Source organism: Coenobita brevimanus, chromosome 94, assembly GCF_032717465.1.
Source record: "Coenobita brevimanus isolate Jiangsu-jjx chromosome 94, ASM3271746v2, whole genome shotgun sequence".
Lineage (NCBI taxonomy): Eukaryota > Metazoa > Arthropoda > Malacostraca > Decapoda > Coenobitidae > Coenobita > Coenobita brevimanus.
Window position 1 is genome coordinate 41,343,492 of NC_137047.1, and position 12,019 is coordinate 41,355,510.

Below are 12,019 nucleotides of genomic sequence, written 5' to 3' on the forward strand. Positions count from 1 at the left end.
CCTCTCTCGCATATGGGGAGGTTCAGCCAGGGAGCATCTCAGCCCTCTCGACTAAATCCAGGAACGTGTCCAGCATAAAGCCTTGGACCCCGTACAACTGCCACAGACAGGAATGGTTGGTTTTCAGTACAGAAGAGACGTGTCGAAGGGAACAAACACGTAAACAGTCCAGTAACAGCACAATTTCCACCTACAACAACCGACACTATCGCAGCGACATCCTCTATACACCATCGAAATTAATGAGCATAGTCCAGCTGTTTAGAAAAATAACCTCCACAACACTTACTATCAGCGACAGTTTATGTTTCTATATTTTAGCCTGTGGACGAGTGTGAAGAAATAGAGTTAATTTCTAAACTTCTTCAATAAAAATTAGTGACTATACCTCATACCAATTAATCTGGCCAGGCATGTATGGCAACACTGTTCCTGCCGAGATTCTGATTGGCTGGAGGTGTTTGTTCGATTTCGTTGTTGCTAAAACTGATATTCTTTTTAATATCAGATGTGATACTGAGTTTGTCGACAATACAATCGTCAAAAGCAATAAGAAATCCGTTATATACTTATCAGCAATGAAATTTTCGTAGGAAGCTAGAGATATGAGTCAACAAAGTATAATAACAGTCCAAGTCAAGGTCAGCATTCGAACAATTCCTTTAAATCTCCGACACTCCATAATATAACAGAAAATTAAGGAAGCCTGCTTAATCTAAGCGTTGGTATAACACACATTTAAATTTTAAGATCAGTCCGCACTCTTAAATCGTGTCACAACTCTGAATAATTAAAAATTCTAATGAAAAGAGGAGTTCTGAGGGGAGGGAGGTTTGAAAAAATCGCGATAAATCAAAGTAGGCTGTAGGAAAACTATTTCATTATATATCCTCTATTATCACAGTACGGACTGATCTTAAAATTTAAATGTGTTATACCAGCGCATAGATTAAGCAGGTTTCCTTAATTTTCTGTTATATTACGGGGTGTCAGATTTAAAGGAATTGTTCGAATGCTGACCTTGACTTGGACTGTTATTATACTTTGCTGACTCATATCTCTATCTTCCTACGAAGATTTCATTGCTGATAAGTATATAACGGATTTCTTATTGCTTTTGACGATTGTATTGTCGACAAACTCAGTATCACATCTGATATTAAAAAGAGTATCAGTTTCAGCAACAACGAAATCGAACAAACACCTCCAGCCAATCAGAATCTCGGCAGGAACAATGTTGCCATACATGCCTGGCCAGATTAATTGGTATGAGGTATAGTTGTATATGTTGTAGTTAGATTTTCAGTTACATGGTATATTGAATAATAATACTTTTCTTTAGCCTGTAAAATGTATATATTCCATTAGCAGTGGTAGGAATACGTACTGTAAGAAGAATTTTATTAATGTAAAAGCAGAGAGAGAGAGAGAGAGAGAATCTGAGGTCGTATGTTCTGTAAATGGAGGCTGCCCTGTAAATATTAACATCTGACTTCACATATTGACGTGCATTATTGGCATTATTAATATGAACACACACACACACACACACACACACACACACACACACACACACACACAATCATTCTTCTTTTTCATTATACAAAGATATAATTTTCATCTTATTTCCTAAGGATAAACACACACACACACACACACACACACACACACACACACTCATTCTTCTTTTTCATTATACAAAGATATTTCTACTGTATATACATAGCAAAACACCCACATAAAAATAAACTATAAAACGTGACCTAGTACTGAAGAGCATAGCACATCCAGTACAGTGAGGTTATTTAATATTTTATTTAGGCCAACATCAGGAAGTATATTGATCTTCAGACAAAACTCCCGCTCTGTTTAAGAAGTTAGTCCTCTGAATATTTTGACGTATTTTCACTCCAGCGATTATACAGCGAAAGCTAGTTTATATATATATATATATATATATATATATATATATATATATATATATATATATATATATATATATATAAATGTTTGTATTTATATATGTGACCGTAAACATAGATACATATCTATCTATCTATCTATCTATCTGTCTGTCTATCTGTCTATCTATCTATCTATCTATATATGGTTGTCCCTCGCGTTTAGCGTGTCTTATATATATATATATATATATATATATATATATATATATATATATATATATTTTTTCAAGTTCACTGCTGAACAGTTGCTTCCCCCACATTTCTCCACAAATTCTTTCACTGAGTCATTCTCTGCCATGTTTTGCTTGTAAACTTCTCTATTTCATCTCCCCACGTCCTGTCTGGCCTTTTTCTGCTATCTTTACAATCTCTGGGAGTCCAGTCAGTCAGCCTCTTGCTCCATAGGTTATCCCTTTTTCTTGCTACATGACCTGCCCACCTCCATTTCTGTTCTTTTATATTTTATTTAATGCTTTTATTTTACTATATACCGTAGTCTGCTCTTCCACGCAAATTGATCTTTTCCTGTCTCTTAAAAGCTTCTCAAATATTGACCTTTCCATTGCTCTTTGATGACAGAGTAGTTGATTTTCCATCGAATTTGTCAGTTTCCAGGTCTCAACCATACATCATGGCTTGGATTACATGTGTTATATACTTTTCGTTTCATACGTAGGCTACTGGTAAGCCACTCTTCATGATGTGTTTATGTTTACCAAGAGCTTTCCATCCAATTGTAATCCGCTTTTTTATTTCGCTATTGCGGTCTTTCTATAGTTTTAGTATTTGCCTCAGGTGAAGTAATTGTATTCCTTGACTTCCTCAAGAATTTCTTCGGTTATTCTGATGACGCTGTTTGGTGTATTTGGATTTAACATTAGTTTAGTTTTACTTCGGTTCATCTGTAGCCATAGCTTGAGACTTTCGCACTTTAGATAATTTAAAATTTCTTGCAGTGTCTCCTGTTTCTGAGATTAGGACAATGCCATCTGCTGATCTTAAATGATTTAGATTTTCTCCAGCTATGTTTACTCCTTTCTCTTCCCTGTCTAGCTTTCTGAAAATTCTTTGTAAGCATGCTGTAAATAATTTTGTTGAATATGTATATTTGCACACCTCAGAGTACCTCAGTACGTTCGCTTTGTTTTATGGTCACACTAATAAATGTTTGTACTTTTCCGTGTGTAGATTAGTATATATTTTTTCATTTATGTTAATTTGTCCAAGTCTTACGATGGGGATGTGGTGAATGTCAGGTTTTTATGTTTGTGCTTTTATGTTTATATGTTTCTTGTGTTTGTAGCTTGATTTGATTATATATGTGGACTGCCATTTTTATCGTTATTTTATTATTAACACAATTTGGTCGAGTCAACGAAGTGAGCAAGAAAAAATGGCCATGCCTCTGTGCAAAATGTATAGAGGATGGAGGTTAGGAAATGGGATGCCCTCCACATGGTAAACAGTAGAGTGCATCACGGAAATGGGTAATGTTTGAAGAATTTTTAAGATACATTGGATATGCACATATCTGTAAATTTTATTGAATTTAATGGATGTTTCCAAGGAGATTATTCTCAAAATTTGCCGCCATACTGAAAAAAAGCAAATTTGCGCAACAAAACTGGGTTCCCTCAAGAAATATTACGGCAAAGGCCAACCTGCAAATATTGTTGGAAAGATAAAATCACAGTAGCAAGCGTGTGTTTATGATGAAGTCCAAATCACAGGAAGAAAAAAAATCTGTTTTAGTGGAAAAGATACTGCAGTGGAGAATGGGAGGAGGTGGAGGAGGGAGGAAGGAATGTGGTGAGGCCTCACACACTGCTGTGTCAATTTATGTGAATAATGGAAGCAGAAAGTTTGTTTCATGATGAAATCAGTGCCTGTTTTTTATTGAAAGTTTTCATGTGTGTATGTTTATGATGAAAAAGTACAAATCACAGGAAAAAAAAATTGTTATAGTGGAAAATATTTTCGATTATGGACTGTACTTGAATAACTATTTTGTTCACAATATCTCCTCCTGTGTGTGTGTGTGTGTGTGTGTGTGTAAGGCGGTGGTGTGGAGCGGTGGTGAGCAGGGTTGCCAAGTCGCACCCTGCTCTGCCCGCGGAAACCCAACTGAAAACCAGCCCAAAAGTAGCCCAACACCAATAATTATTTTTAAAATCCTCTTATTATGCGAAATTAGTGTTTTATATTAATAATTCATATATAGGTCCCTATTAATGCCTGAAATGATCACTTGATTCACTTAAACTTTCCCCGTTTGCCATAAATACAATATTGCCCATAAAACAACAGTGATTCTGGTGAAATATACTTATCATTACACTAGGTAATACAACATGCAAGTGAAGGTATTTTCTCTCCCTCCGAGTCAACTTTCCATCACACATATATTATTCAAAAATCTATATGATCATCATCACTGTGCTTCGTTGCTGTGTACGTCATATGTGAAATTTCCTAACAATTTTGTTTGTGAAATCATTACAACACATTTTATGTCTTTGCATATTGCTCTAACATGAAGTGTGTTTTCAACTGTTTCATGTTGCTGTCTGTTTCTTCATTTACTTTTCACTAAATTATACTGAGAGAAAATCCTCTCTACTGTAGCAGTGTTTGCTGGCAACGATAACTGGGATAAAACAAAACTCTCTCCGGGGTCTCCACACTGGCTGCATCCACTGGTCCCTATGGGAGTATTAGAGGGTCTCTCTCGGCCATATGGTTAAACACTCTCTCTCTCTCTCTCTCTCTCTCTCTCTCTCTCTCTCAGTATACTGTCGTGATGTGGCTTAACTCCATACTAGCCCAAAAAACCGCGACAGTTTTCAAACCAGCCCAAAAAACCGCAACCCGCGACCGGTAAAATTTGCCCGCAGAAGAGCTTCAAAACGAGCCCAATTTGGCGGGAAAACCGCGACCTTGGCAACCCTGGTGGTGAGGCGAGCAGGTACCTGAGTCAGCCTGCTTCAAGGTTGTTCCTATGGTTACTGGACTCACAGCAGCAATTATGCCACAATTTTGGAAAATAAACACGGAAATAGTGTTTGTGATGGACTGCGGCCTTCTGGAAGTGTTATTATTGGGGAGGGCTAGTCTAAGCCTTAGTTGTGTCACTGCACCTCTGCCACGCACATGGACACAGGCAAATAAAGAACAAAAATTGCCCCCTTGTCCCCACTCACTCACTCTCCCTACATGCACTTCACGGACCATCTGATGCAATTAGTGTGAAGTGGAAGGATTGGTGAGTATTATGACACCTAGTTTTTTTTTACTGGTTCAGTATTAGCTTAGATATGAAGGTTTAAAAATAAACGATTTTTTCAGGAATGCCCAGCTGAGAGAAGGCTTGGCGGGAATATATGCCGGACGAGATGGGTTATTGCTATCATCATCAATATTATTTTATTATTATTACACCACTGTACGTGATTTTTGATGCTTGAATGTTTACATATATTTTTCTATTCTATTTTTCATACTGATTTCAAATATGTAATTAGTTTTTCTTCACCAAATATAGTGTTTTCGTAATATAGCTTTAACTGTTCGTGTTTACCGCACTGTGAAATACGAGTACATGAATTCGAAGATTAAGATGACGGCGAATTGGATATATTAATGATTCAGGAAAACAGATTGATACAAATAAGTGTTGCCATAATATAGGTAAATATTGATCAATTATTAAATAATAGGGAATATTTGATTTATTTATTTTGGTTGGCAACTCTGATACCGTGACCTTGAGCACATGTGTGCTTAGCAAGCAGTTGATATTTGCATGTCGTCGACATTTTGGTTGGTGTCGCTTGAATTGCGAGTTTGTCTATGTGAAATGAGTGCACATACTCTGTAGATGTAAGTATGTGAACAATCCAGACATATTATTCTGCTATATACGTGGTAGTTATGTTGTCATCAGAGACAAGATATAACAGATTTTGTTAAGAACGTGTATTTCGTTTACTTTAGTGTCCAACTTAGTGATCAAGATAAACCATGGGCTCCAGACAAAGTATGCCGCACTTGTCTGGAGGGGCTGAGACTCTGGAACACCGGTACGAAAAAAGCAATGCCCTTTGGAATACCAATGGTGTGGAGAGAGCCACAAACCACGTTGATGACTTTTATTTTTTATTTTTTTTATGTGTCCGACTCTGGTCATAGGCTTCACAACCTTCACTCAAGGCCCAGTAGTCCTCCTACGTACATACACCTCTACATGTCACCACTTCGGCGCTAACACCCACTGTCCATATTGAATACTGGCTAGGGCTGTCTCATACAGGACTGGTGTATTGGTATTAGCGGGGGTATTTTTACGACATGTCGGCAGGTCTTCTGGTAGATCGGTAAAGTCTGATTTTTATGAAATTCAAATCCTCAAACTGTTCCCTGCCCCTGCTACTTCTGCATCATTAACGCTGATGAGTACAGTGCAGAAAATTAAAAAGAACATACTATATCCCAGTATTCCTGTAGTTGTATGGCCTGTTGCACATGGAGTTGATATTCAAGTTCCTCTTCCCCCGGTCATTTGGAGAATGTTGCAGCAGAAAGTGATGGGGAAGACGAAGATGATACCTACAATCCTGCCGAACTTGAAAATACCCTGCAGTTGTTCACACAGGGAGAACTCAATGATTTGATGAGAGATTTGAACCTAGGCTACCTAAGGATGCAGTGGAAGGTCTTTGTTCCAGACTGAAATCGAAAAAAAATCTACTGGCACCAGGAACCTTATTATATTGATATCGTCACAGAGAACGGGAGCTGTTGCCATTCTTTACTGAGGACGATTCATTGGTGTTTTGCTGTAACATTCCAGACCTCCAGAACTACGTTGGGTGGAGCCTCTTCACTGACTCTTCCAAAAAGAGTTTAAAAGGTGTTAAGCTGCACAGTGGGAATAAATTTGCCTCCATTCCAATAGCACATTCTGTCCAGCTACCCTTAAAGAAGACGTATGAAAATGTGAAGAAGCTCTTTGTTAATATCAACTATGGGGAATGCAACTGGCAGTTGTGTGGAGATATCAAAATCATAGGCATGCTTCTAGACCAACAGGCAGGATACACAAAAATGCTCTGTTTCCTATGCAAATGGGACAACAGAGCTAGAGACAAGCACTGGATGGTGAAAACCTGGCCACAAAGAAGAAATCTGTTGCCTGGATCAAAAAATATTTTGCATTAGCCCTTGACTGAACACGCAAAAGTACTGCTTCCATCTTGACACATCAAACTAAGTTTGGTGAAACAGTTTGTCAGAGGAGTGCCTGCAGATGGATTCTGCTTGCAATACCTTTCAAAAAAGTTCCCAGACATCATCACAGAGAAAATTAAAGCAGGAATATTTGTTGGCCTTGAGGTTTGTAGACTAATGAAAGACCCACTGTTTGAAGAAAATACTATGAATGAAATTCAGAAACAGGCATGGGAGAGTTTCAAGTCTGTTGTCGAGGGCTTTGGGGGAAAAAAATAAGCGTTCAAATTACAAAGCCATAGTTGAGACCATGTTGCAGAACATCAGGAAACTTGGGTGCAACATGTCATTGTGTACTTTTTATACCCACACCACGATTAATTCCTGGAGAAACTCGGCGACCTGAGTGAGGTGCACAGTGAAAGGTTTCACTAGGACATCAAAGAGATGGAGCAGAGGTGCCAGGGAAAGTGGAATGTAAACATGATGTTGGATTACTGCTAGACCCTAAAGAGAGACTGCAAGCAACTACCAAGAAGTGGAAGGAAATAGAAAAAAAAAAAAAGACGTTTCAGAAGGAATAAAACTGCCCTAAAATCGTGGTACGTGCATTCAAAAATTATTTTACTATTTATATACATTATTCATTCCCCATTTCCATTGTACTAAACATTTACATCGAATTATGTAGTACTTTTGAAATAAAAATCTTGCCTCATTAATAGAGAAACAGCCAATAAAAAAAAAAAACTCTTTGTGAGCCATTTGCGCAAAATTTTTATGTGATAGAGGAAAACAGAAAACTTTTTTTTTTTTAAGCAGCATTAAAAAACGTTTAAGAATCAACTATCAGTAGACAATGATCATTCACTTCATCTCAAAATACAGAGTGGTGTTATTACCTCCATCTCAAAAAACAGAGTGGTGTTATTACCTCCACCAAGGTCATGTTTTTACCAACATTAGTTTGTCTGTTTGTCTGTTTGCAGGATTACTCAAATAAGTTATGAACAAATTTTTGCTGATTATTTTTTGAAGGGGTAGGGTATGGCCAAAGGAACAATCCATTAGCTTTTGGTGGTGATCTGGATCATCATCCGGATCTAGGAAGTTTTTGTTTGTCCACACGATATCTCCAAAAGTTCTCAATGAATTTCAATGAAATTTTGTGGAAGAGTGGGCCATGGGTCAAGGAAGAGTTGACTAAATTTGGGGGCGGATCCGGATCCGCATCCTGCAATGGCATTGGCGAAGGTATGTGCTCTCTGAGTAGTTTCTAGTTATTTTTATTATTACTATATCATTAATATATGTTGTTGTAGCTGTTAGTAGTAGTAGTATCACTATTATATTATTTTTTATATGATGATGATGATGATTATTATTTTTACTATTATTATTATTAGTAGTAGTAGCAGTAGTAGTAGTAATAGGAGGAGGAGGAAGAGGAGGAGCAGTTCATTATAATCATCATGTGTATCATCACCATCAGATTTGCCGTTACTTTTATCATTAATAATTTCCATTACCATAAGAATTTATATTACACTTCTAATCATCATCATCATCATCATCATCATCACTATGAGTAAGGATGATAGAGAGTGATGTGACTGCTGAGAGACAAATTCAACGAGTGTATAAAAAAAAAAAAATTATATGTATTCAACATATTTTGGAGCTAAATGCAGTTTGTGTGTGTGTGTGTGTGTGTGTAGTAGTAGTAGTAGCAGTAGTAGTGGTAGTTTTAGCAGTAGTTTGTATGTGAGCCAGTGCATTTGTGTGTGTGTGTGTGTGTAGTAGTAGTAGTAGTAGTAGTAGTAGTAGTAGTAGTAGTAGCAGTTTTAGCAGTAGTTTGTATGTAAGCCAATGCATTTGTGTGTGTGTGTGTGTGTGTGTGTGTGTGTGTGTGTGTGTGTGTTAACTGGAGCATGGCTGTATAGCTGTGTGTTCTTTTGTCCATGCCTGAACGTTCAGGAGTGAATGAAATACCTATACGTAGGCTGCGTTCACACCAAGCGATTCGATTCGATTCAGTTCATGGAGAATCATTTGATTCGATTCATTTTGAATCAGCGCCGTTCATACCGACAGAATCAAACTGTCAGAATCAACAGGGAGTAGTGCAAAGGCTGACTTGAACGAGGATGGACGTAGACGCTCTTGCTGAAATAGAGGTGTTACTGTGGCTGAGGCGGCGTAGGCGTAGGCGTCCAAGAAGAATATGGGTGCATGAAATTAATGCAAAAAGACCTGATTTTGGGAGTTTCGGACACTCGTTCCCAGATTTGATAAACAATTCAGACAAGTTTTATGATTATTTTAGGATTACCACTGAACAGTTTAAAATGCTAGTGGAGTTGACTGCACCCAACATAAGAAAACAGCATACTAATTACCGACGTGCAGTTGGAGTTGAAGAAAGGATTGCCATTTACCTTAGGTAAGAAGTGAACTGTTAAAAAGTCTGAAAGTTGGGAGAAGTAGTGTTTCATGCAGTATAAAAGACATCTTTTATTTCTGGTTATGAATACAGAATACATTAAGAAAACATATCTTTTATTTCTGGTTGTGCATAAAGATAAGTATAAATTCTTTTTCTGGTTGTGAATATATTAAGAAAATAGACATCCTTTATTTATGGCTGTGAATACAGTAAAAAAATAGACATCCTTCATTTATGACTGAATAGAGTAAAAAAATAGACATAATATGTTTATCGTTGTGAATGCACCAAAATCATTGTTCCACTTTTTAGCATCATAAATAGCACGTCGCTCTCTCACTAAATTTATCAGGACGTTCGGTAGCATGGTGCTCACTCCTCCACTGAATCGCCGTGACTGATGAAAAAATGGACCCTCGCGCATCAGTGATTCTGAATCGCCTTGAATCGCCATGATTTGAATTGAATTGATTCGCTTGGTGTGAACAGTTCCTATAGGAATTAACATGTCGCATCAAGACGAATCATGAATCGATATGATTCTCCATGAATTGAATCGAATCGAATCGCTTGGTGTGAACGCAGCCGTAAATTTGTAGATGAGTATGTGTATAAATGCATGTATTTATGGTTGAATGTAAGGGCGACTGAATGTTTTAAGTCGTAATAGAAGCTGATTCTCTGTCTGTCTGTCTGTCTGTCTGTCTGTCTCTCTCTCTCTGTTCTTTTACTGACCGGGATTGATATCGTATTTAGCCTCGTGTCTGCTACGTCTGTTGTTGTTTTTTTTTTTTTTTTTTTTTGCTTCCCCAGACGATTATTTTCAGTTCAGTTGATATTTCTTGTGGTGATTTGGATAATTCTACTGTCTCTAACATATCCAGTTGGGAAATCTCCTCAGAACTTATTATAATCGTCTTGTTGAAGCAGAAACAAATACAAGTGACGTATACGAGTACAATCAGTGACAGAGTTAACTTTAAAGGAAGTGAGGAAACTAGAATGTTCAGGTAATGGTAGGTTTTTGTTTGTTATCTGTGCTCTGTTGTACTGATGTCTAACTCTCCCTTTTCCATTTTTTTTTTTTTTTTCCCTTTGTATTTAGAAGGATGATGATGATGATGATGATGATGATGATGTCCCTACCGTTATAGACAAACGAATTTTTAGCTAAATCCTCACAACAAATTACTTGCTGCAGGTGTTCATAAATAAAAGGATGTATTATGTTTATACCCTTAAGGTCTAGCCAGATGGTTTCCTGTAACGAAGGATTCCATTTATTTCGTTGAAGCCATCAGGTCAGATTACGCTGAGTGGTCTAGTGGGCTAAGACGCTCCAACCGCAAGGGTTTACATCGGAGGAAGATATGAAGTTTATTATTAGTGTCTTGTCATATGGACGAGCAAAGCTGGTCACTCCTGCCGTAAATGTAAGGAAGGCCCAGCCTACCCCAGATCGCCTACGCTCCTGATGAGGAGCGCGTCAAAATGCTTCGGTCGTTAACCACCCATTTTTCATGGCTCTGCAAATAAAAGTGCTTAGGTTTTGGCTTAAAATTAATTATTTGTGGATCTCAGTAATTGTGTGTACAGGGGTATTAGGTTTCCTTGATTGATTCATCTATCATTCGTATTAAATCACTCGTCTAAAAGACTTAATTACTGGCAGCCAACCAATCACGATCGTTTATATAGCCAAGCCTCTCCAACACCGCGATACCTTTCGGTGAAACTACCAGCATTTTTGAAGTTATTATATGGTGCTAGAACTGTCGAGAGACTTTTTCCGGCATTGTGCAGTACGTGTAACATAAATTTAGCGTTCGAACCCTAACCCCTGACTGATATTAGTGGGTGTTGGTGGTATATATGTGCTTGCATCTGTTGGTTCATACCGACTAGCAAGTCATGACAACATTTCGCCTCTCACATCTATCATTCTCACTGCTGGCACATTCACTTCAGTTAGGTACAGATTTGGTTAGGTTAATTTGCAACAAGTTAGGTTGGGTCAGGTTAGGATTTATGTGTGCTTTCAATATTCTTAACTCCTTCACGTCACTCTTCCTTTCCACTACCCCTCCTCATAGTCACTCTGTGCTCTCTCACTGCCGTCATCACCTCACTCCACATTCATCTTTAACTGCATTCTTATACTCCCTTATCATTACCTGACCCCCATGTACTTTCACCATCTCCCCTCCTTCTAACCATGCCTCTCCTTCACCCCCACCCCCACCTTCACCCTTATCTTCACACTCACTCTCATTCCCACTCTGCTTCCTTCTTCTTACCTTCCATTCTGTCAACCCTCTTTCTTTTATCGTTTCCTCACTCACTCCCATTCTTCCCCTCTCCTATCTTCTCCTTTGTCCCCCTA